Source organism: Plecotus auritus (genome assembly GCF_963455305.1).
Source record: "Plecotus auritus genome assembly, chromosome: 1".
NCBI lineage: Eukaryota > Metazoa > Chordata > Mammalia > Chiroptera > Vespertilionidae > Plecotus > Plecotus auritus.
Window position 1 is genome coordinate 140,339,373 of NC_137770.1, and position 26,588 is coordinate 140,365,960.

Genomic DNA, 26,588 nt, shown 5'->3' on the forward strand with positions numbered 1-26,588 from the left:
GCATTGTCTCCAAGCAAGTCTCCTTTGTTCCTCAGTGAAGGAGAATGGAGCTCAGAAACCACTCTACAGCTCCGGAAATGCCGCCCTCTCCTGGCCGTATTCTCCACTGCCCTCAAGATTAAGAGGATAAATACAAATTGCTAGTTATAAAAATAGTCACGGGGATGTAAAATACAGCATAGGGAATATAGTCAATAATATTTTAATAACTATATATGTCAGACGGGTTCTAGATTTTTTGGGGTGATCACTTTGTAGGGTATAAAAGTGTCTAATCACTATGTTGTACACTTGAAATTAATATAATATTTGTATATCAACTGCATTTGAAAAGAAAAAAATTGAAAAGAACGCTTTTCTTGCTAACTGCATTGTTTTCTTTTATCTCCTCTTTTCATCTTTGAGCTGAAGAAAAGCAACATCAGATCTTATGAAAACCAGCTCAAATTGCCACTCTGCCCTCTGTGTCTAGGAAGCCGAAGATAAATTCACCAATGACAACTTTCCATGTTTGACCCTCATGAAGACTAGAAATATTTGGGTTGAGAAAGATTTTGGCCTTTTACCATAAAGGGCAGCTTCTTCACTATAAATGTATCAGGAACAATTTTCCCTGTAACTAAAATTATAAAATTTTACATCGAAAGAGGCGTGGGGAGTGAGGCAGAGATGGGATGGGGAAGGGAGGGCTACAGGGTAGAAAATATGTGTTGGCAAAGGAAAGTTTTGAATAAAATATTATATTTAAAGCTGAGCTCTCCTGAGGCTGAGGGATGAAGGAATTTGGCAAGTCTGAGTCTATCTGTGTAGCATTTTGAGGCCTGGGACACACGGGCAATGCGTCTTTGTGAGGTGTTCCCCACCTTGTTAACCCTGTTCACACATGGGCTTTTCTTGGGAATAATTTCCTCTCGCAGCCTATCAAAGAGACAGCTGAAATTTTTAGAGTCTGTAGCTGTCTTTTTAGAATACACTTCTCTAAAAAGAATAGTCATATTAGCTTCTTCATTTAAATGGCTTCACCAATTAGTCCCATAATTCAGGTCCCACAAGGGCGTCTGACACAGTATAGTTACCAATTGTCTTTTCCCCCCTCTATGCAGTGTAGGCTGCATGTACCTGGAGTCAAAATAAAGTTTTTATCTTTGAGAACAAAATGAGGGTGTGTAGGCATGCCAAAATCAAGCTCAACCGTATGTAAGAGAAGTCACCCTGTTATAGTTAAAAGCGTAGATACAGGGTATGAACGCCCAAGACCAGGATATAGCTAAGAAAGAGACTGGCCTCTAGGGGGCGCTCAAAACCGAAGGCTGGAGGAGAGTAAGCTTGCGATATAGTCCAGTCCTGGGGAGGATCCACTGACCTTCTGGCACAGATGCGGCTGACCATGCCAGTTGCCCACATACATCTCTGCAAACCCCTTTCCATTTTGGGGCACAGAGTTTTCTGGTGAGCTTTCGCTTTCATCAGCTGGCACCTGCATCTCTTTCCTAAGTGCTGACCTTGAGTTAAGGGTGCCTGAGCCTGCTTTGCCTGCACAGGCCACTCTTACCCAATCAGGATGGGTGCAGGAGTATAAATGCTCCGACAACCTTACCCCTGATGGGTAAGTTTGATGTGGGAACTACATTGTCTCCAGAGCTCTCCTGTGGGATTGAACCAAACTCACCTTCCTGGGGACTTTGCTGAATAACACACCTTGCGTAGCTCGCTGCCCATTCCTGTTTCAAGTCCCTGCTCACCTACCAGTTTTAACTGGAAACACATTCTAAAAAAATCATTTTTGCAAGAATTACTATCTCAGAATCTGTCTGCTTCTGGGAAGCCCAATCTAAGACAACAGGGCTCCCAAGGTGCTTGGCAGACATTCTCCAGTCAAGATGGGTGAGCCAGGTTATTACAGCTCAGTGATATCAGCCAATCAGATCGTTCTATTTCCTCCCCACTCCCACACTTTGATTCCAAGAAAGCAAACCACCTTCTGATTATAATTCATCTTTCCACGTGGCTTTTCTCTAAGGAGAGAAGACGTTTATCAGCTAAAAAGAACATTTCAAGTTCATTTTCACAATTTTATTTCTCACTGTATATTATAGATCAGTCTTTCTAGTGTCATTAACCCAACTTTGTCACCAAGAGTCAGACCACTCATGCAAAATTTATAAATTACATTTTGAAACCTTCAAGCTGAGACATCGTGGAAGCACATCAGGTGGTTCCCTTGTTTTGGGAGCCCCTTGGCCTCCCTTGGTGCCTTCTCTATTGGGCTACTCTTTAAACAGCAGAGGCCTCACCACTGTGATTTCCTGACTGGGCAGAGCTGAGCACCTGGCTGGGAATGTTTTTCTGCCTTCTTGAAAGGAATCCCTTCCCTGATTCCTCTGAGAGGCTGACGGATTCTTTAGTTAGAATGTTTAGAGATAAAAATCCAGATCTGGGGTCAAAGTCCATGATGTGTCCAACTTGTAAAATCCCTTATATTCTTATCATTTGAATATTAGGGGGAGCAATGCGTATTGTTCTTGTGGATGCGTCAAAGGTATGAAGTAAAATATGAAAGAGCTCATCTGGAGCACTTTGATCTGTTTCTGCCACAACAGGCAGTCACAGTGCACTTCTGTGTCTGTGAGTATGAATTTGTAAATAGAAAGGTTTTTTTGTTTTGTTTTGTTTTTAAAGAAGAAAGCTTGAATTTTGATTTATGAGTTTACTCTAAGATCTTTAGAGTGATTGATTATATTGATTAATGTGTTTGTAGGCAGAGTCACACACCATGAGCACAAATTAATCCCATTAGTTATTACTTCCCAAATAAACTGTGCTTCACAAGAATCTTATTTGAGAGGAGAATAATATGTTTTCATTTAGTTTTTCTGCTTCTGGTCAGCAGTTCCAAATTCACATCCAGCATTTAATTTCCTCACCTTCCTCCTTTCCATCTGCTGAGAGCCTGAAGCGCAGGTGGGGCCACTCCCCCAGGATTAGGAACTGTGAAATGTGGATCTAGAAAGGAGCACAGGAGGAAGAAGCAACTCTCAGCTCCCCTGGTGAGGGAAGTCAACCTTTTAGACACAGGTTTGAAACGTTGCCTCCCTGACCTCATTTGCAGGCAGCCCGCTTCCCCCTGCAGTTCCGGCTGAAGCCACTGAGGGACGCTGCTGTATCGAGTTCCACCCAGAAAACCCAAACTGAAAGTTGGGAAAATCAATGAGGATGAGATCACTTCCTCCGTGTGTCTTTCCATTTCTGGGAAGGTTTTTCAATTAAAACTCCAGACACAGACAATCATCATTCATGACCTGCCTCCTTCAGAGCTCGGTTGGAAGCCAGGGCAGGCAGGAGCAAGGCTCTTTATTTTGAGGAGCTGCCTGTGCTGTGGAAAGAAAAGCTAGAAATAGACCTGGGGAAAGTAAGAGAATGGGGACATAGCCGATGCGCAGAGCTGTTTTTCTTTATAAATATATCTGTCCACTTCCCACTCTCTCCCATGGCAGTGCAGGCCATTAGCACTCTATTTTTGTCTCCACGGATTCTCAGGGCCTGCTTCACCCTGCTTCCCCTCCTGGCAGTTTATCTCCTGAGGGCAGCACTCCTGGGCCAGGGTTTGACATCATCAGTTATTTTTATCCCAGTATATTGCAATATCATAACAGCATACATCTTGTGCCAAAGAACGGCCCCAATGCTGACAAAGAGAAGAAATTACCTCAAAGGTAAACTCCTTGATCTCAAAATGCTTCGCAAAGTACACTACTTAAAGCCATTGCAAAAGGAGTAACAAAAATATACACATCTTGAATGTGGTCTGGAAAACAATGTTATATAGTCTCCAGTTTCATAATCACTAAAAGAAAGCTGTAGGAAAAGGCTGTGGCATGTCTACATGAGGTAGGCAGCCCCTGGCTGTTGTTAGAATTTGGGTCCAAGAAAGATGGCCCCATCACTCTAAATCCATCCAAAGTTATCCTCCCTGCTCTCCTACTCTAATTAAAATTGTCCTTCCGTGAATCCCTTTGGGTTAAGTTGTGATCTGGGGGGATGGAAGCTAAATAATGCCGGAAGCTGCCACCTACATGTGATCCCTAAATGAAGAACAGCAGATTTGGATGCAGGAAAAGGAAACAAAGTTCAAAGACAATGCAAAACAGAGGATCCAGTGAGAGGGTCAGTATAATTGGGGAAATGCCTGCAGCACTGAGGGGACACTGGGACAAACTTCAGGCTGTAGAGTTCAGCATGGTGTTGAATCATGTGAAACGGCCTTTTCCATTTGGCCAGAGTCAGTCAAAAACTGGCTCTGGAGACAAACAATCCTGAATACATGTGGGGCCTGCCAGCACCGGTGAGAAGCCCAACTTGGTCCAGGGCTGCCAGCTCCTGCCTCTTAGAATATCATGCCTGCATTTGTCACTCCTCCCAGGCATCCTTGCAGTGTTGTGTTTCCTCTGAACTCACTGGGTTTGGGTGTCAATTATCCTTAGCCTTTTCTCTCTTTAACACACTCAACAGATAACATCTCCACAGAGGACACTCCCCATCAGTAAGTGAGGTCATGGTGCTGGTTGCTATACAATTAAAAGAGGTGAGCATTTAGGCACATATCTTGGCCTCACTGGCTCTTCATATTCTGCCTTTCTTGTGTCCCTTAGTCAGGTGACCCTGTGATGTGGACAGAGGCAATGAAGAGCCACTGGTCTATGAGGACAGGAATGCAAGAGATTCTATAGAAACAAAAGGTTTTTTTTTAGGAACATTTATCAGCTTCTCTAGATCAATGAAAACTGCCATGTGAAGTCTAATAGGATTGGGCTTAATTTAAGGGTCTCTAGAAGATGAAATCATGATATTGTCATTTGCCTGGAGATTGGCTAAACTAGGTGGTTGTAGATAAGGAACACTCCAGAAAAGAGCCAACTCCAGGGTATGACAATGTACCCCTGGGTCAAATCCAAGACACCATTATATCGGGACAAACTGCTGTTGATGGGAGGCTATGACTTGTGCTTTAGAGCAGAAGCTCTAAAGAGCAGAAGCTGACACACACAGACTGTACTGAGTGATGTGACATCCCAAAGGGAAAGGAAATGAAGACTGGTCCATCTTCTATTTCTCAACTCTATCTCCTATTAGCAGGACAGCTGGACAGAGTAGGCAGATATGCTGCTGTAGGGCCCCGTGGAAAAAACCCCTAAATCACAGAAGGCTCATGTGGGACTATGACAGATTCATAGGCACTTTCACTCTTTCCTTTTCAAATTTTAGAGAATTTCCATAAAATCATATAGCAGGACTTAAGAATTTTCTTAGAAAATAGTATGGAATAGACACCAAATGTTAAAATGCAATCATGTTTATAATGATTATTTGTGCTTATTTATTCCACTCTTCTTTCCACTTAGTAGAGAATATTTGCAACTATAATTGTCCTGCTAAACGAATGTGCGAACACTCTTGGGATTCAGATTTAAAGTTGTTTAGTTCCAGAAAGTCTTCCTCTAAACTATTTCAAAGTTGTCATAGCTCTTGATACTTTTATTGCTATCAACATATTTTGAACATACAGTGTATATAATACTGGCTTTTCATTTGACGACTGCAAGGTAAACATATTCATGAGGTATGAATATAAGGTAATAAGGATACTTTTTACAAACTTTTTCTCAGGGTAATGCTAACAGTGGTCTCCACCACAGTTTACCAACAATCTCCTCATCTTGGGAATAGTGTATAGGCTCCCACAGAGACTATCTTGAAGGAAAAATTACATTTATTTGGTTAAGTGGTGGTCTGTGCATTCATATATCAACTAGAGGCCTGGTGCACGAATCGTGCGTGGTGGGGGAGGGACCATGGGAGGTTGGCCACTGGCCCTGAGGAGGGAGCCGGCCCTCGGACACCCTGGGAAAGGGCCCACATCTGCTGCCACCCACCCCCAATTCCCCATCCCAGCCCAGGGTTGGGAGAGGAGGCAACTGTCGCTGGGCTGGGCACAGAAGGAATGGACGGACACTGGATGCCCACGCCGCCTTTGGTATCCTGCCACCGTGTGGTTCCACGCCTACCCCCCTCCTCCTTCCCTCGCCACCATGGTGGGCAGGTGGCCCCCAGGGAAGGGAAAGAATGGGAGCAAGACAGACCCTTGTATTGAGGGCTGACTTTCAATAGATTGCAGCGAGGGAGCTGCTCTGCTACATATGAAACCCTGACCCAGAAGCAGGTCATCTACAAATGGTTTAGCACCAGGGGCCAATGGGGGCCAGCCAGGGAGAGGGGCCGCAGGAGGTTGGCTGTGGGGGTGCACTGACCACCAGGGGGCAGATCCTGAGTTGAGCGTCTGCCCCCTAGTGGTCAGTGCATGTCATAGAGACTGGTCAAATGGTCGAATAGTCGTTCTGGTCATAAAGGTCACTTAGGCTTATATATATATATATATAGATTTCATTTCTCTAAATTCACAAATTTCTGGACTTTGATAGGCTTATATCATTTTTGGAAAGTGAAGAGATTCCCTTTGAAAGACATTAAAAGTTAGCAATTAGCCCTAGCCAGTTTGGCTCAGTGGATAGAGTGTTGGCCTGTGGACTGAAGGGTCCCAGGTTTGATTCTGGTCAAGGGCACATGCCTGGGTTGCGGGCTTGGTCCAACGTTCAGGAGGCAGCCAATTAATGATTCCCTCTCATCAATGATGTTTCTATCTCTCTCTTCCTCTCCCTTTCTCTCTGAAATCAATAAAAAAATATATATATTTTAAAAGTTAGCATTTAGTTTCTTTTTACAAAGGTTTCTCATGTAACTAAGTTCAACACATGAGGATGTTAGCCCGGGTTTTGGGGAAAATACATTTATGAGGGTGATAAATGCAGGTATAACATTTACAGAGTGTAGGAGCTAGCTTTGGAGCTAGGCAGGCCCGGATTGAAGAAGGGCCACACACCAGTGTTGGCAAGCCTGATCTGATTTCAGGATTACTTGACTTGAGAGCTAATTTTTTACCATTTCTGGTTTCAAAAAATGGCTATTTCATACCGATTCAATTCATTTTTAAGCTCTGCTGCCTTAGGCTTGAGCCTGTAATTATAACCAAGAACCAATATTTAATTTTTCATAGACAGGTTACTGTAGTTAATGCAATACTATAGAGCTGAAGCTTCAAAACATCTATATTTCAGTAATACAGCCTATGATTTTGAGTTATTCATAAATGTTATAAAATGCAAATACCAAGGCTCAGATCCAAAGTAGCCTATGTGTTCCCTAGGGCTCTGAGCAATGTGGGCGCATGATACTTTCTCTACCATAAAACGCCTTAAAAAAGTTGTTCTCTCTGATTCCTTCCACAACACAGTGTTAAACTGAAGGCTGACATTCATTTCACAAATATCAAGTATCTATTATGTTAAAGTGAAAGGATGACTCTCTGACATAATTACACAGAGTAAACACAGCACAGTAAAGGCCTTCCGAAACCATTTGGTCCACAGTGAGGCATCAACCACAGCCATTTTGTCTGTTTAATGCTTCTGTACCCCACATATTTGCTTTTGTTGAGTCATTTCCTCAAGTTAAGAGGAAACCAACCTCTGTCCACAGAAATTATACTCAGATCTCTCATTAAGCAGCTTTATTATATAAGTATCTTAAGGACAAATCAAAAGAGGAAGCTGATCTCAATTGGGCTCAGGCTGAGTAATTGGCTTTAATTTTATTTTATGCTCCAGGAAGCAATTGAGTCTAAAAGACACAGGATCTTTTTAGATTGCATACTATACTTCTACACTCTGTTTGTAGTGAGATTATCATTTTTTCCCAATTTGAAAAGACTACTTCTGCCCTGGCTAGTGTGGCTAAGTTAGCTGAGCTTTGTCCAGTGCACTAAAAGGTCACCGATTGATTCTTGATCAGGGCACATGCTCCAGTTGCCAGCTTAATTCCCAATAGGGGGTGTGCAGGAAACAGCCAATTGATGCTCCTCTCTTACAATGATGTTTCTCTCTCTTTCTCTCCCCCTCTCACTTCCTCTCTCACTAAAATCAATAAAAACATATATTTAAAAAAACCAACAACTTCTTACTTTTATTGTTGATCTCTATACATGTGAATTTACTAATTGACAGAAAGAATCTTAAAATTTGTTCTAATTATCTCTAAACTTTTAAAATGCACTGGTAACATTCCTTAATATATCAAGGCATGATATATACTTGGGGTGAAATAATCAGCAATAAAAGCAGAAGTAATTCATATTTCAAATAGTTTTTTTGATAAATGCACTTTTGGGGGCCTCGTTTTTGCTTGATTGGTTGTATGGACATAGCTTGTTCTAGAAATGTGATTGGCAGAGGGATTGTGTAAAAACCAAGGCCAATCATGACTGCCATTTTCTTGTTCTTCACTTTTGCTGAAATTGTTAACATTATCATTGATATATAATTTCCTAGCAAAAACCTCTCAAGTCAGTTGTTTATTTTGTAAGAATATATCTAATTTAAAACTGTGAAATGTAATCTACAAATCCATTTCATCCAGTGTGAGCATATATTGTAATGGATCTCAGCACTGAAATTAAACTATCACCAAGGGCCCACCATTAGCCTGATAAGAGATTCCTCAACCCCCTGGGTGGCATCCAGACCACACAGAGGGCCTCAGTATCAACCAGTATTTCAAAAACTATTAGAACCATTTGTTAGTTTTAGATAAAGAAGGCAAATGGGAATGGAATATCAACACTTCCTCCTAAGCTCCAATGGGTCATCTTAGTAACTTGCTTGCCCACTCCTCTTTTTAAAAGTATTTTTATACATTTTTACTGATTTCAGACGGGAAGGGAGAGATATAAACATCAATGATGCGAGAGAATCATTGATTGTCTGCCTCCTGCATGCCCCACACTGGGAATAGAACCTGCAACCCAGGCATGTGCCCCAACCAGGAATCAAACTGTGACTTCTTGGTTCATAGTTCACTGCTCAACCACTGAGCCACACTGGCTGGACACCACCCCTCTTAAGACCACTGGCCTAGATTACTGGTCCATGAGCCACTGACATCAGAATTGTTATAAATAATTATTTAAAATGTAGAATACCAGGATTTATATTGGATGCAATTTTTCAAGTCTTTGAAGTGCAGTCCAGTAATATTGGTTGACTAATAGTACATATTGATTGTGTGTTGTTTGACAGACATGTTTCTAAATTTTATATATGTTAAAATAATTTAAATGTTAGATCACTGTTATGAGGTATATATTATTATTATGCTCATTTTACAAATGGAGAAATTGAGGCACAGAGAAGTTAAGTAACTCGTTGAAGGCCTCCTGCTAATAACTGGCAGGACTGGGATTCAAAACATTCTTAAGACACTATCATATACTAGTTCTCTAAATGATTCTTGTGTACACATTAGGTTTAGAATCACTGATTTGCATGATTTTCTGCACATTTTGAAATTGAGTAAATATCAAGATGATTCTCAGCTTGTTGTTTCTAGATCAAATTATGTATAAGGCCAACAAGGAATTAATTTTTATTAATAACTTAGAGGCCTGATGCACGAAATTCATGCAAGAGTAGGCCTTCCTTCCCCCCGCTGCCAGCACCGGCTTCCCTCCTGGACCCAGGACCCGGGCTTCCCTCGCAGCCCCAGCTTCATCTGGAAGGTCGTCCAGAAGGATGTCTGGTCTAATTAGCATATTATGCTTTTATTATTATAGATTATTAAGCTTTGAATATAGATTAGTAAACTCTATGTCCCACAGAAATAGAAAACCAAATATGCCACAATATATGCCTATTTGGTAATTTTCTTAATTTATATATAATGTCAATGGGTGTGATAAAAATTATAGTTTTGTTTTTTCCCCCTTCACATGACCTTTTAATAAAAAAAGAGAAAGCGGTTACACTGTTGTCTGAACCATGTGTTACTTCCTTCCTAGCAAGAGCAATGTTTCTGGAGCAATATCCCTGGATCAAGCATCACAGAGAAGAAAGCAGCTCCATTAGGGGATGTTCCGTGCAGGTGGGGTCTATTTCCAGTCTCTCCACCTGTACATGTAAGGCGGGAGACTAAACAAGACAATATAACCTCCTACCAGCACACAAAGGCAAAGCACCTTGTTGAACAGGGGCTACAGTTAGAGCACATAGCTGTTGTCCTTTAGGTTCCCTGGTTGTGTCTCACTTAAGGTATATATATTAGAGTTGGGTGTGTGAGTCACATAAGATCACTGATGTAGCTGCTCTCACGTAGCCTATGTAGGTGAGTAGCTCTAAGGTGCCATAGCATCACAAAGGGAGTGTTAAAATGTAAACCTTTAGAACTCACTTTCAGGGATTCTGCTTAATGGGTCCAGGAATCAGCATTTTATCCACTATTCCAGAGCAGGGCTCCGCAAACTACGGCCCGCGGGCCACATGTGGCCCGCCGAGGACATTTATCCGGCCCACTGGGTGCTGCTGCCTGTCCTGCTTAGCAGCCGACTCGTCCCGGGCCCGCAGTGAGCATAGGAATTTGTTCATAGGTTTTTTTTTTAAACTATAGTCCGGCCCTCCAACCATCTGAGGGACAGTGAACTGGCCCGCTGTTTAAAAAGTTTGAGGACCCCTGTTCCAGAGGATTCTGATGCAGCTGGTTGGATCATCACACTTTTATGATAGTAGAGAATCAAGAAAAGAGAGCCATTGGATCTCACCTGGTTTGGATGCCTTTTGATGGCCAAAGGAGATCAGGCTTTTTCAATGTAGTTGAGGGTGCAACTTTGGAGCGATGTTTAACTGCCGCTAAGAGATTGTACTTGGAAATCTGAGTGAACAACCAGGGGCCAAGGAAGGCTAGCTTTGTCGTATCATGATGGTGGCACCTTCTTGTTCCTGGAGACACGTGATTGGATTGTTGAATAATCACATAAGCTGGCAGGGAACTGAAATCACTACTCACGGATAAGCAGAAACTGTGCCTGTCCCCTCCATCAGGAGGGGTGTGTGGCTACGGGGCTCTTGTCCATGGAAGCAAGGTGGGGAACAGAACTGCAGTTAGGCCACGCATGGCCCTCCCAGTTTCAGAGGTCAAGGCAGCCCATACTATTCATCTCAGGTTCTTCACCATAGGCCTGTTGTCTCTATTTATGTTCTAAGAGCAAGATTTGGTAGTGAGAGGGAATGCCTGTCCATTCAGTTGGGAGTCCTAATTAGGAGCCTTTGTTCGCACAAAATGTCAGTTATCAGATGACATCACCTTTCAGGGCTGTGCTGTTACACATGCCCGCACTCCAGAGGAGAGGAACCCTGCCCTATCAGCAGCTTGGCTTTTCAGCAAAAATTTCCAAAGAGGGTTCTGATAGCCATGTAACATTGAAACATCTGTTTCATCCAGGAAAACTAGAATTTTCCCTTAGATAAAGCTGGAACTAAGAGACCTGTAGACTAAAACCACATTATTTTACTTTTTAAATTTACTTTATTTTTTGTTAACCCTCACTGGAGGATATTTTTTTCCATTGATTTTTAGAGATTGGAAAGGATGGGGAGAGTCAGAGAGAGAAAGAAAAATATTAATATGAGAGAGAGAAAGAAAAACATTAATATGATTGGTTGCCTCTCCCACGCACCCTGACTGGGGCCAGGGATTGAGCCTGCAACCGAGGTATGTGCCCTTGACAGGAATTGAACCCGAGACCCTTCAGTCTCCAGGCAGATGCTCTAACCACTTAGCCACTGGCCAGGGCTGAAACCACATTGTTTTAACATCCACAAACTTCCAGTCTGGCAGTGGGCCTCTAGCTGACTTTCAGGGACACTGGAATAAAGTGCCCTGCACATGTTGCTGCTGCATTTCTGGAAGAAAATGATTATGAACATCATCCATGCTCAGTGTTCTGTATTTTAAGTTTCACATAAGAAATTCATTTCAAGTGTAAGTTTAAGGAAAATATTTTATTTTGCTGATAGACTGGCATAATTTTTCTATATGCTCTAATATATAGGTATATATTCCAATCTTAAACCTGATTCTATCTTTCTCTTTCATCCATAGTTTCTCTAAATCTGATTGGCTAATATTTTTTATGTAACTGTGAATATGATTTATATTATGTTGCTTTAAATCTTTTGGAAAATGATGTCTGTATGTATGTATGTATGTAGGTAGGTAGGTAGTTAGGTAGGCAGTAGGTAGGTAGGTAGTTAGGTAGGCAGATAGATTGATAGATAAAGAAAGAGATGGATAGTAGGACATTTTTCAAAATTAAGGAAGATGGGTTTCTTTCCCTTATCATTTGCTCTATTCATGAAAACTTCAGGCTATGAAGGAAACTTCCAGCTGTACAGATTTAGTTTTCTATAGTGCTACACTGTTATTATTTTCAGTGTTTCTTTACCTGTTGATTTCATTTACACACAATATTTTTACTGCTTAAATGCATGCTCCATTATTTTAATCTTTGGTTCAGTGGTGACCATGAGCAAGAGCCCCCATCCTTAGGTAATACAAGTGAAAATATTTCACAAATGAGAAAGTACTGTGCACATTTCTTCACCAAGGGAAATTGCAGTAGTGATCAACAGTAGTGTCTAAACTCATAATTCAAGCCTTGAAACACTCGACTTGTACTTCAAGAAATGAGCTATTCTCCAGGAAGGAAATGTGTGTTTTTTATTGCTTCTATACTATAGGTAGATCACAAACATACTGGGTTTCTATGTGGTGGGAAAGAGTAAACTGTAGATCAGTGTCTCTTAGGTAAACATTTGTTAACTGCTAAACATTCCATAGAAAGAACAGTGAGAGAGTAAGGTATATATGTATGTATACACATACAAGTACTCTCCTGTTCTCTCATTCTCTCACTATTCTCCTTTATATAAACTAGAGGCCTGGTGCACGAAATTCGTGAAGGGGGGGTGTCCCTCAGCCCAGCCTGCACCCTTTCCAATCTGGGACCCCTCGAGGGATGTCCCTGTGGGATCGGGCTTAAATGGATAGTTGGACATCCCTCACACAATCCAGGACTGCTGGCTCCCAACTGCTCACCTGCCTGCCTTCCTGATTGCCCCTAACCACTTCTGCCTGCCAGCCTGATCACCCCCTAACCACTCCCCTGCCAGCCTGATTGATGCCTAACTGCTCCCCTGCCACCTTCTTGCCCCTAACTGCCCTCCCCTGCAGGCCTGGTCACCCCTAACTGCCCTCCCCTGCAGGCCTGGTCACCCCTAACTGCCCTCCCCTGCAGGCCCGGTCACTCCCAACTTCCCTCCTCTGCTGGCCTGGTCACCCCTAACTGCCCTCCCCTGCAGACTTGATCACCCCCTCCCTTGCAGGCCTGGTCCCTCCCAACTCCCCTCCCCTGCTGGCCATCTTGTGGTGGCCATCTTGTGTACATGGGGGCAGCCATCTTGTGTGTTGGAGTGATGGTCAATCTGCATATTACTATATTACTCTTTTATTAGATAGGATAGAGGTCTGGTGCACGGGTGGGGGCCAGCTGATTTGCCCTGAAGGGTGTCCCGGATCAGGGTGGGGGTTCCCTTGGGGCATGGGGTGGCTTGGGCAAGGGGCCTGTGGTGGTTTGCAGGCTGACCACACCCCCCCGGCGACCCAAGCGGAGGCCCTGGTATCTGAGATTTATTTATCTTCTATAATTGAAACTTTGTAGCCTGGAGTGGAGGCCTGGGTCCACCAGGGTGTGCGGAAAGCTTGGCTTCCTCCATTGCTGGGGAAATCCAAGCCTCCCTCCTGCTCTCTGTGGCCACAGCCATCTTGGTTGGGTTTATTTGTATATTTGCTCCTGATTGGCTGGTGGGCGTGGCTTGTGGGTGTAGCAGAGGTACAGTCAATTTGCATATTACTCTTTTATTAGATAGGATAGATAAATATCTACATATCTGTATCTCTATCTATCTATATCTTTATATCTATATTCCTAATTTATTGGGCTCCAACTGTGTGCTCAGGCACTCTATTAGGTCTTTACAAATGTTACTTCATTTGATCATTACCATAATTTGAAAGATTGACATTTTACCCTTATTTAAAAACTGTGCAGAAAAGTTAGGTAACTCACCCAAAATCACAATGCTTGGAAATAAAAAACAACAATATTTGAACCTGGTTTGTCTGTCCCCCAAATCTATAGAAATGTTTAGTGACTAACATTGTATATCTCTATTGTCTATGTTAAATGTGCACTAAATGAAAATTGGACTGGAGAAGGTCTCATTAGTAGATTCAATGAACATGCAACTTCACATAAAAGAATAATGAAAATCACTAAGTAAGAGTCAGATTTACCAACCTTGATTTGGACAAAAGGTTTATTAAATGGATCCTCTCATTTTGAGCATCTCCTCTTACTCATCTGATTAAGATAGCTGACTGGTCTGCTACATTGAACTTGAGGTTGAATTCTGAAAGGGGTGAATAACATGAGTAGACTGCTAACTATCCCCCAAAATCCACACTTCCCTTCTTATATATTAACTAGAGGCCCAATGCACCAATTTGTGCACAGGTGTGGTCCAGTCGACCTGGCCCCAATCAAGGGATTGGGACCAGGCCTGTCTGGAGGAGGAGATGGCAGGAGATTGGCTGGCCAGCCTACCCCAATCAGGGCCCAATCAGGGCTGGGCCGGCTCGGGGGAGGGGCCGTGGGTGATTGGCCACCGGGCCCTGCCCCCAATTGTGGTGGGGGGACCGATTGGGGGCAGGGCCAGCCATGGGGAGGGGCTGTGGAGGTTGGTGTGGGGAGGGCCGATAAAGAGGCGGAGCTGGCTTGGGGGAGGGGCCACAGGCCAATAGGGGTGGTGGGAGCTGATCGGGGGTGGGGCTGGCCATGGGGAGGGGCTGTGGGCAGTGGGCTGGCTGGTCCTGACCCCTATTGGTGTGGGGGGGCAATCAGGGATGGGGCGGGCTGGGGGAGGGGCCATAGGAGGTTGACTGGCTGGCCCCACCCCCAATCAGGCTGCTTTGCTGGCTGCAGTGGGTGTCATAGTGACTAGTCATTCTGGTCATTATGGCATTCCAGTCACTGGATTTTTATATATATATGGACTAGGGGCCCAATGCATGAATTCATGCCCCTTGAAAGGAACTGTGGTCCACAAGGCTATGGTGGGCACAGGGGCGGGTCTCAGCCCATCCTCCGTGACCCCACCCAGCACCTTCTGCCATGGCCCCCGCTGCCACCAGCAAGGAGGGGGGATGGAGAAGCCCTCAGGGGCAGTTGGGGCTGGCAGCCACTGCTCGCACCCGCTGATGGTGCCGAGTGATCGGGACTGGCGCCGGGTGCCGGCAGCGGGTGCGAGCAGGGCTGGCGCCATCAGTGGGTGCGAGCGGTGGCTGCTGCCCCAATCACTCCTCAGGGGCGATCAGGGCCGGCAGCTGCTGCTTGCACCAGCTGATGGTGCTGAGTGATCAAGTGATCAGGACTGGCGCCAGGCACTGGCAGCGGGTGAGAGTGGCAGCTCTGGTTCTGGCAGCAGGTGCATGCAGGGCTGGCACCAGCAGCAGGTGTGAGCCCTGGGCGGGACCAGGGCTCGCGGGAGCAAAGAATTTTCAGTAACCACCAGAGGCTCACTCGGATGACAGTGACCCATGCCCCGCCCTGGTCTGGCGCCCACGCTCACCTGCTCCACCATCCCGCTGTGGCCAATGCCCGCCATGTTCCACACACGCCCCCTGGTGGTCAGTGCACATCATAGCAACTGGTTGTTTGGTTGTTTCGGTTGTTCCACCGTTTGGTCTATTTGCATATTAGCCTTTTATTATATAGGACTAGGGTCCCAGTGCACGAATTTGTGCAACTTTAAAGGAACTATGGACCGTGAGGCTGCAGTAAGCACAGAGGCGGGTCTCGGCCCATCCTTAACACCCCCTCCTGGCCCCTCCTCCCGCAGCCCCCAGTCCCTTGTCTGCCAGCAGCCTCCCTCCTGCTGCTGCTGCTCCCACCCACTGACAGCACCGGCCACACTCGCACCTGCTGATGGCATGAAGTCACTGGGGCTGGCGCCAGCAGCAGGTGTGAGTGGGGCCAGCACCGTCAGTGGGTACGAGTGGCGGCTGCTGCCCCAATCGCCCCTAGGAGCAGGAGGAAGTAGAGAAGCCCTCAGGGGCGATCAGAGCCAGCAGCCGCTGATGGTGCCAAGTGATCAGGACTGGCGCTGGGCACCAGCAGTGGGTGTGAGTGGCGGCTCCTGCAGCAGGTGTGAGTGCCAGGCGGGAGCAAAGAATTTTCAATAACCATCAGAGGCTCACTCGGATGACAGTGACCCATGCCCCCGCTTGGTCTGGCGCCCCCACTCACCTGCTCCACCATCCCGCAACGGCCAATGCCCACCATGTTCTGCATACGCCCCCTGGTGGTCAGCACACATTGCAGCGACCAGTTGTTAAGTTGTTCAGGTTGTTCCACCATTCAGTCTATTTGCATATTAGCCTTTTATTATATAGGATGTAGCTACACCATGTCTACCCAGCTAGATTACATGTTCTAGCCTCCCTTTTGGTTAGGTTTGGCTATGTGACAAAGTTCTCACCAATAAAATGTCTGAGTTTTGGACTAAGTCATATTGATAGGCTATCCTCCATCATATTTTCTCCCCATACACCTGGCTGTTCTGGAAAAGAAAGTGGCAGAAATCCAGTTTTGACCATCTACGGGATGCATCTAAAGCAGGGTGGGGAACCTTTTTTCTCCAAGGGTCATTTGCTTCATATAATTCACTTAATATAAATTTATGTTGCTATGAAAAAAGCTCCTAGATTTATTGCATTTCAAGTCCTGCCTGCAGTTGCCTTGGCAGGGCCAGACCAAATGCTTTTGTGGGCCTTCAATGGCCCAAGGGCCGATGTTCCTTATCCCGATCTAAAAGATGATTTGAGAGGGACCTTGGAAGGAGCTTCCCCATTTAACCTGAAATGCTTACCTTAAAAACTGTCAGTAGATAAAGAAATTTGCATATATTTCAAGGCTCTGTATTTTATGGTTCTTTTCTGGCAGTTGTTTAGCTTTATCATAATTTAAACAGGAATGAAATAATTCAGTAAGACTCCCTGGAGAAATGGACTTGAGTTGGACCTGAAAATATTCATTAAAGATTAATCAAATCAAAAGGAAAAAGGCAAAGACAGAGAATTATTTTAAACTGTATTTTAGTGATTAGACATTGCCCTGTCCATTATAAAATAGGACAATGTAATTTTAGGGCCTGAGTCTCACTTTATTGCTTAATAAAGTAAAAAAAAAAAAGAAAAAAAAGAATTGCTTAATAAAGTAAAAAAAAAAATACTCTAAATGCAAATTTCCAATAGAAGTATCTTTAACTTTCATCAAAGTATGTAGAACTAGTTCCATTATCCACATTTTGAGGAATTTTTAGTGGAAAAAGAAGCATTACTATGGTTCCATTTGTGGTTACATAAAATTGTAGGACAAAGCCAACTTAAGTTCTATGGTACACAAGCAATTATAATTAGACTATATAGGTACTATCCTCAATGATGTAACTCCTTACATCTTTTTTATATTTTTAAAAGGGATGTTTCACTGGCACCAGACTGGCTGTTCTGCCATAAACAACTAGAAAATTGTTTTGAGACATTAGACAAAAAGCAATGTAGGACTGATATCTCTGTGAGAAGGAAAACAAAGAAACTGAGCCTACCATCACCCTGGCTTTCTGCCTGGAAGCATTTGCTGAGCAGCAGTTCATGGAGAAACTTGAGATCATGGTCTCACTGAGTTGAGGAAACAGAGATTAGAGTCTGTCCTGGTTGAGATGAATGGAATTTGCAGTGGGAAGTACCAGAGAAGAGAAGACTATGCAGAAAATGACTTCTACATATGTGCATGAGATCACCTTAGCATTGCAGAGTACTATATTGAACACACAAAGGGTAAAATTTTATGAGGCTGAGAAAAAAAGTGATACGGGATTTGTATGCTAAACAACTCCACAGTTCATACAGGGGCTGGGAAATGTTCAACTTTCAACCAGCCAGAGTGAAGTAAATAAGTAGAGCATTCCGTAGAGTCCCCTGAAGGTCATAGTTTAGTAAAAGGGTGCAATTATCTCCAAAGCAAAGGTAACAATAGATTTGTTCTAACATAGTTTTAAAATGAGCTTTAAAAATAAGCTGATCCTCAAGTAAATGTAGTACCTTCGGGAACCTAGAGCTCAATACCATACTAATCACAAAGCCCAGCTTCCAATAAAAAATTACTAGACACAGGAAAAACCACTAAAATGTCATTTGTAATTTGGAGAAAAATAAGTCAAAAATAAGATAGCCCCATGTCTATTAAAGAAATCATATTTGGGAAAAAAAGACATTAAAGTTGGAAGAAAAATATCTGGCCCTGGTGAATTCACTGGTGAATTTTTATCATACATTTAAAGAAGCAATTCTGATAGTTTTTCTCACACTCTTAGAAAATAGAGGAAGAGAGAACACATACCAACTAGTCTTATAAGGTCAGCCTTTCCCAAAACAGATAAATATTGCATAAGAAAAGTAAATTATAGACTAATACTCTCATTACATAGATACAAAATTTCTTTTTTTTTTTCAAATTTTTATTAAGGTATTATATGTGTACATATCTTACCATTACCCCCCCACCCCACTCCCATACCTGCCCTCACCCCCCAATGTTTTGCATCCGTTGGTTACTCTTATATGCATGTATATAAGTCCTTCGGTTGATCTCTTATTTCCCCCACCTCTCCCTAACCTTACCGCTGTAATTAGACACTCTGTTTGATGCTTTACTGCCTCTGTAACTATCTTTTTGTTCATCAGTTTATAATGTTTTTCATTATCCCCAAATGAGTGAGTTCATGTGGTATTTTTCTTTCATTGACTGGCTTATTTCACTTAGCATAATGTTCTCTAATTCCATCCAGGTGTCTACAAATGGTAGTAATTCCTTCTTTTTTATGGCAGCATAGTATTCCATTGTGTAGATGTACCATAGTTTTATGATCCAGTCATCTGCTGACGGGCACCTAGGCTGTTTCCAAATCTTAGCTATTGTAAATTGTGCTGTTATGAACATAGGGGTGCATATATCCTTTCTGATTGGTGTTTCTGGTTTCTTAGGATATATTCCTAGGAGTGGGATTACTGGGTCAAATGGGAGTTCCATTTTCAGTTTTTTGAGGAAACTCCATACTGTTCTCCACAGTGGCTGCACCAGTCTGCATTCCCACCAGCAGTGCACGAGGGTTCCTTTTTCTCCGCATCCTCGCCAACACTTGTCATTTGTTGATTTGTTGATGATAGCCATTCTGACAGGTGTGAGATGGTATCGCATTGTCGTTTTGATTTGCATCTCTCGGATAATTAGTGACTTTGAGCATGTTTTCATGTGTCTCTTGGCCTTCCTTCTGTCTTCTTTCAAAAAGATTCTATTTAGGTCTGTTGCCCATTTTTTTATTGGATCATTTATCTTCCTTTTATTAAGTTGTATAAGCTGCCTGTAGATGTTGGAAATTAAACCTTTATCAGTGATACCATTTGCAAATATGTTCTCCCATACAGTGGGGTTTCTTGTTGTTTTGTTGATGGTTTCTTTTGCTGTGCAAAAGTTTTTTATTTTGATGTAGTCCCATTTGTTTATTTTCTCTTTGGCTTCCATTGCCCTAGGGGCAGTATCACTGAAAAAGTTCTTTTGGCATATGTCTGAGATTTTGCTGCCTGTGGATTCCTCTAGTATTTTTATGGTTTCCTGTCTTATATTTAAGTCCTGTATCCATTTTGAGTTTATTTTTGTGTATGGTGTAAGTTGGTGATCTAGTTTCATTTTTTTGCATGTATCTGTCCAATTTTCCCAACACCATTTATTGAAGAGACTGTCTTGACTCCATTGTATGCTCATGCCTCCTTTGTCAAATATTAATTGCGCATATTGGTTTGGGTCGATATCTGGATTCTCTATTCTATTCCATTGATCTATATGTCTGTTCTTGTGCCAGTACCAGGCTGTTTTGAGGACAGTGGCTTTGTAATACAGCTTGAAATCTGGTATTGAGATCCCTCCTAGTTTATTCTTCTTTCTCAGGATTGCTGTGGCTATTCGGGGTCTTTTTTTATTCCAGATGAATTTTTGTAGAGTTCTTTCTATGTCTGTGAAATATGCTGATACAAAATTTCTTAACAAAATATTAGCAAATTGAATGCAGGAGTATATAAAAAGGATAATGTATCATAACCAAACAGGGTTTGTTCAAGGACTGAGATGTTATTTAGTGTTTCAAAATCAAGATAATGTCCCATATTTAAAAAAAAGAAGGAGAAAAAAATGCATGTGGTTATTATCATTATCTCAATAGATGTAGAAAATCATCTGACAAAATTTAAAACATTCTGATAAAAAGTTTCAGGAAACTGAGACGGTAAATATGAAAAAAATATAGTTTCCAAAAACATGTACCTATGATTACACTTAATAGTGAAAAATAAGATGAGAAAGAAAAAGATGTCATTGTCACCACTTTTCTTCAACACTGCACTCAAAGTCTTAGCCAATGCAATAAGATAAAATAAATAAATATAATGCATATGGATTAAGAAACAAAACTTTCTTTGCATGCTACATGATCACATATGTATGTAGAAAACCATAAGGAAACTACAAAAAAAGCTACTAGAACTAATAAATTCGGCAAAGTCATGATGTTATTGGAGAAATAGGGTGCTGGGGGTGGGGGCCTTACAACATCTCCAGAAAAAGAATTTTCTGAGGCTCCCATGGGGGGATGAGTGATTTTTATTTGCATGGAATTACCCCCTGGTTACTTTAAGTCAGAAACTCCTTAAAATTAGGGGATCAGAGCAGCTTGATCTGACATTTAAAAGTAAAAGTTTCTAAGGGGAAAATTGCCATTTGCATTGTTGCCACATAAAGAATGGCTGGAGATCATGTCTTAGTGGCGTCACTATTGTAGGGCTCCTTTTCTAGGGAATTGAATGAGGCACAGAACTATTAGCTCATATTAACAAAGATTCCAAACTTTATTTTTACTAATAAATCTCCATATGTGTGGCAGAAGAATAGCCAGTATAACTGGAAACTTTCCTGCACTGAAGAAACTGCACCAATTAACAATATTTATTTGCCAATTCAGCTCTGCAGGTTCAGGCTCATTTAAGTTGACGAAAATAGCTCCCTTTTCCTGAGTAGGGCAAGTTTTTCTCCGCCTCCAGCCCTGGGCTGGGCAGCAATGCTGGAGGAATCTTATCGAGACAGGATAGTAAGAAGTTAGGAAAATTCCTTGGCAAGTGGAATGGGGAAACAGAGACACATAGCTGATTCACACTGGCCCAATCCAGCACCCTGACTCACCTGCTTCCCTCTCCCTTGCAAGATCACTCCCTTAAGCATTAAGCCCTCAGGACAATGATGTTCTGATTGGCATCAAGTAATCTTAGGAACAAAGCCTTGGGTCTGTTGACCACAGAGACAGAATTTTGGTCAAACTGGAGATGACATCTAGGCCTCAGCTGTGTTTTAGCTCCAGCCCCAGAATAGCAGCCATGATGAAAACCAGAAGTAACACCATGGATGGCATCAGGATCAGATGCAATGACCAATGACCCCCTCTAGCTCCAACCAATCAGTAGAGACCAGGACCCTGACCCAATATGCTCATTTTGATGAATCAGCATAATAAAGGACACAACTGGAAAGCTCATTAATATTCTATTGAGATCTTGCCCTAAGATCTCCCTTAAAATTGCTGACTTTAGAAAATAGATAAAAACTCTTAAGACAAAGATCCTAGTGCACACACTCTCTATAAAGCATGCCCTTGCCTTCTTTCTTCAGGTGTGTATCTTTACTTTCTTTCTTCTAAGCAATAAGGGTCTCCAAAAGACTTGCAATCAGGGTAGCAGTGGGCAGAGGCAGATTGTTCTGGGCCAGCCCCCAGAACCGTCTCCAAGGGTCCTTCTTTTGCCTCTGTAACTTGTTTCCTGAATCCACTCAGCCCAGCTGGCTCACTTTTCTGCCTCTGTGATTTTCTTTCTAAAAGGCCAAGGTAGCTCTCTGAGTAGCCTGCTAGGATCTTCTCTCTGAGTGTACTTTGGCTTTGCATGCTAAATAAACTTCCTCTTGTGCTAGAGTTCTTGGCTCTGAATTCTTTCTTGCTGAACTCAAGAGCCAACATCACCAGAAACGTTATTACTGTTGGAGTCACTTCCCAGTCTCTAATGCTCTTTACTCAGCCGTAGCATCACACACTGTATGTTTGTGGATACCCATTTCAGGAACTTCTTTGGTTTCTTTACCATAAAAATCACTCTACAGACATCTTTCAGCCAAAAGCCACACTGCAGTGTTCTCTCTCTTTCTTCCTATTACTCTTAATAGCTTCTTTCTTTCCTTTTTGTCCTTTGCCCCTTCTTCCTTCCCTTTTCTCCCCATCTACTTCATTTTTCCTTTTCTACCCTTTTGTTTAGGACTTCACCAGTGCCTCTCATATTATATTTTATTTTTAAAATTTATCTTTATTGTTGAAAGTATTACAGATGTCCCCCTTTTTTCCCATTGACTCCCATCTACCCTCTACCCGCCTCCCTTCCCAGGCCTTCACCACACTATGGTCTGTGTCCATGGGTTATGCATATATGCATATAAGTTCCCCAGTTCATCTCAGAGCCTATCATATTTTAACTACTTGCCTCTTTTATGGCATGATAATGGCCTTGACCTGCCAGAGCATATCAGGTGTTTTTTTTTTTTTCTATGAAGTTTCCATACACAGCAATGGTACCATCTCCCTACACTGCTCCTCTCCTCTCCTCTCCTCTCCTCTCCTCTCCTCTCCTCTCCTCTCCTCTCCTCTCCTCTCCATTTTCAATATTTTCCTCCTGTACTGAGTGACTGGCCATTTCTCTTGCCATTCTAGCCCCACCTGAAATACATAAAGAGACTAATTCATGTGTGAAGCCCAAATTTTCTGCATAAAGGAAATTCCTTTTGTGACAGAAGCATCAATCACAATTTAAAAGAGTAAATGATGACTATCCATGGTGTCACAATGAACTTGATTCTAAAAGTAAACTATTTGCTAAGTAGTGGAAGTAGGCAGAAATAAACCATGATAATGAATGATAGTGTTTGAAGAGGTAAATGAGATGGGTAACAGTGATAAAAAGGTTAATTAAATTGACTGCAGTTATGGTTTCATAGGAGTTTATAATGTCAAAACTCATCATACAGTATACTATAAATATGGACAGTTTGTTTATATAAATTATACCTCAATAAAGTTATAAAGCCAAGCAAATGAACAGTAAAAAAAACAAAAAACACAACACCCAGGATTTAGGAGTAACTAGCTAGGCTTTTCTCACATGCAGACTAGCATACATGGAATTGTAGCCTTATTAAGCTTTATTAACCAGTTTCAACCTTATTGTATTAAAATATCATTTGGAAACCATAAAAATACTAGAGGAATCCACAGGCAGCAAAATCTCAGACATATGCCAAAAGAACTTTTTCAGTGATACTGCCCCTAGGGCAATGGAAGCCAAAGAGAAAATAAACAAATGGGACTACATCAAAATAAAAAACTTTTGCACAGCAAAAGAAACCATCAACAAAACAACAAGAAACCCCACTGTATGGGAGAACATATTTGCAAATGGTATCACTGATAAAGGTTTAATTTCCAACATCTACAGGCAGCTTATACAACTTAATAAAAGGAAGATAAATGATCCAATAAAAAAATGGGCAACGGACCTAAATAGAATCTTTTCGAAAGAAGACAGAAGGAAGGCCAAGAGACACATGAAAACATGCTCAAAGTCACTTATTATCCGAGAGATGCAAATCAAAACGACAATGCGATACCATCTCACACCTGTCAGAATGGCTATCATCAACAAATCAACAAATGACAAGTGTTGGCGAGGATGCGGAGAAAAAGGAACCCTCGTGCACTGCTGGTGGGAATGCAGACTGGTGCAGCCACTGTGGAGAACAGTATGGAGTTTCCTCAAAAAACTGAAAATGGAACTCCCATTTGACCCAGTAATCCCACTCCTAGGAATATATCCTAAGAAACCAGAAACACCAATCAGAAAGGATATATGCACCCCTATGTTCATAGCAGCACAATTTACAATAGCTAAGATTTGGAAACAGCCTAGGTGCCCGTCAGCAGATGACTGGATCATAAAACTATGGTACATCTACACAATGGAATACTATGCTGCCATAAAAAAGAAGGAATTACTACCATTTGTAGACACCTGGATGGAATTAGAGAACATTATGCTAAGTGAAATAAGCCAGTCAATGAAAGAAAAATACCACATGAACTCACTCATTTGGGGATAATGAAAAACATTATAAACCGATGAACCAAAAGATAGTTACAGAGGCAGTAAAGCATCAAACAGAGTGTCTAATTACAGCGGTAAGGTTAGGGATAGGTGGGGGAAATAAGAGATCAACTGAAGGACTTGTATGCATGCATATAAGAGTAACCAACGGATGCAAAACATTGGGGGGTGAGGGCAGGTATGGGAGTGGGGTGGGGGGGGCAATGGTAAGATATGTACACATATAATACCTTAATAAAAATTTGAAAAAAAAAATAAAATATCATTTGAGTGAAAAAAGTTAGGGTGTGAGGACATACTGAATGAATGTAAAGTGGGTCTTGGTTCTCCTGCTAGCTTGTTTCACTGTGAGCTGATGAATCAGCATACAAGCTGCACAATATCTTCTGTGATCAGAAATGATAACATTCACGTCTGCAAATAACATCATTTAAACTCTCTGTTCCCATATTTTGAAGGGCACTGACTTCTGTGGAAATATATGAAGCAGAGCTGCTCTCTACCCAGAACCCCAGTAACTTTATTTTTATTCCTACAATGTCACATGCATAAAAGGAGCTCTCATCCTGAAGCCACTTGGGATTGCTGAATGAGAGTGGACCCTTTGATGAGTGCTGTTGACCACCTTGGTTTGCAAGGAAGTTTCCTTAACCCATCTGCAAAAAGAAAGCTCTATAAGTAGTCAAATATAAGTGCTGGTTGGAACCTTATTCCACTAAAGTCTCATTTTATATATGTATGTATTTATTTACTTTCTCTTTTTAACAATTCATTATGCTCAAAGTTATAAAACTTCTACAGTGATTAACACAGATTACATGGATCGTCTACATCCTATATGCTAACTAACCTCTTTTAATAATCCATGATTATGTTTTGTTCAGATTGTGGCATGTTATGAATTTCTGTTCAGCAAATTGATTGATAATACTAGATGATGGCTAGAATATGGATATGTTTATTTGCCTTTTTAAACAGCTTTACTGAGGCATAATTTATATAAAAAACTGCACATATTTAATGTGTACAATTTGAAGAATTTGGACATATGCAGACACCTGTGACACCTTCTTCACAATCACCATAATAGACATTTCCAACACCTCTCAAAGTTTCCTTGTGTCCCTTTTGTGTTTGTTTCTTTATGGTGTGTGTGCGTGTGTGTGTGTGTGTGTGTGTGTGTGTGTACGCGCGCGCACAGCACACCGGTTGAGAATCACCAATCTAGCATAACTGAAACTTTAAAACCATAAAAAACAACTCCCTGTTTCCCCCTCCCCTGGAAACCACCACCCTATTTTCTGCTCTATTAGTTTGACTATTTCAGATTCCTCATGTAAGTAGAAGCCTACAGTATTTGTCTCTCTGTTACTGGCTTATTTCACTCAGCATAATGTCTTCCATGTTCATCCATGTTGTTGCAAATGGATTTTCTTCTTTTTTAAGGCTGAATAATATTCTATTTTTATGCATTTAACTGTGGGTGGACACTTTTTAAAAAATTTCCTGGGCAACTATAGAGAATAAACGTTAGTGATAATCATTTGTCCATTTTTGCAGTGGAAGCTGGGGAGCTATGAATCAAATGTACAGCTCAGTTTGTTAGGATGTTAAATATGCATTGTGGGTGCTATTCTTATCCTAGCAGCCACTTATTTTTTTATCCTGATTCTTTTATATCTCCCTTTATTTAACTTTGTTTATTATAGCAAGATTTCACCAATTCTTTTTCTAACAAGGTAAGTGTAAAAAGAAATAACAAACTTCTTTTAGATGTGAGAAATCTGAATCTTAATTTCAAGATGTTACTTTCAAGAGTCTCAAGGCATCACCCAGACAACAAAATAACATGAAAACTGTAGAGATAAATTGTGAGTCTCTGTGAGCTTTTCTACAAATCATGCTTACTTCTCTGAGGGCTGGGCAGACATAAGCCAGGGATTCAGAGACAGCGAGATCTGAGGCCAAATTTCCCTCTCTCCACAAATGACATACTTGCAGCAGAACGTTCTATTAAGAGTCTTGGGGCGACAAATATATACTGGGGAGGGCAGCAGACTGGAAGGAAATCTATTTCAGAGGGAAATGATTACAAGATCACCTTCAAGGCATAGCAATAGGTCATCAGTGTTAACTGGTGAACTTGGGAGAGAAAAAAAATCAGTCATATGGAATCATGTATGATGGCCACAAAAGACTGATTATTGACATTTTTTCACTTGGATATGAAA